Raw genomic sequence first — 758 nt, 5'->3', positions numbered from 1 at the left:
TGCTTGCAGTTTTGTGTCTTCTAAAGCCCCATCTTTGCTCAGGAATGCTTAGACGATGCATAACCAATAAATGCACAGCAAGTGAAATATCCAAGAAAAATAAAATTTAAAAAAATAAAGCACCGTAAGTGGACTCCAGGCTGCCTCGCTATCTCTTTCCTTGTTGATCCCCAATTCCCAAGGAACACTTGTGTCTGGTTGTCCTGTCTGCCCCCTCTCTAGTCCTCACAAACCCTTTCCGTGGACTGAACCATCCATATAACCCTGCCCCAACTGATAGGAGAGGGAAGCTTCCGCACTGAAGAGGGCCGGCGTTTCCTGCTCGAGTTAAGTGGCCCTAGCAAAGCAGAACCCATGGCTTCAATTTGGCCTGTCAAAGATAGAATTAAAAGTAGATTTGAAGTTTCACAACATAGTTTTCCATATTACCCGTGCTGCTGTGCATTGAAGTGGTCCGCGTGAAGTTCACTGGGATGCACAGCGTTTCAATCACTGCTAATGGCTTAAGGAAATGGGGTGGTGAGAATTAGGTTCATCTATCCCAATCGGGGCAAGAAGAAGAACCAGGAGACGTGTTTTTCAGTCTTGACATCTTGCCAGCTGGGGTTGGAAGGAAATGTTTTTCTGAATTCATTGAGCAGCCCACTCACAAATCATAGAGATAGCTGCATTCAATGAGAACAGACACGCTTTTATGTATCCTCGTTAAAGACTTGCACCACCCACTCAGAGTTGTGCAGAGCATCCCTGGGGGATCC

The sequence above is a fragment of the Rattus norvegicus genome, chromosome 3 (assembly GCF_036323735.1).
Source record: "Rattus norvegicus strain BN/NHsdMcwi chromosome 3, GRCr8, whole genome shotgun sequence".
Classification (NCBI taxonomy): Eukaryota; Metazoa; Chordata; class Mammalia; order Rodentia; family Muridae; genus Rattus; species Rattus norvegicus.
The sequence above is the reverse complement of the archived record's forward strand: the minus strand, read 5'-3'. Positions refer to the sequence as shown.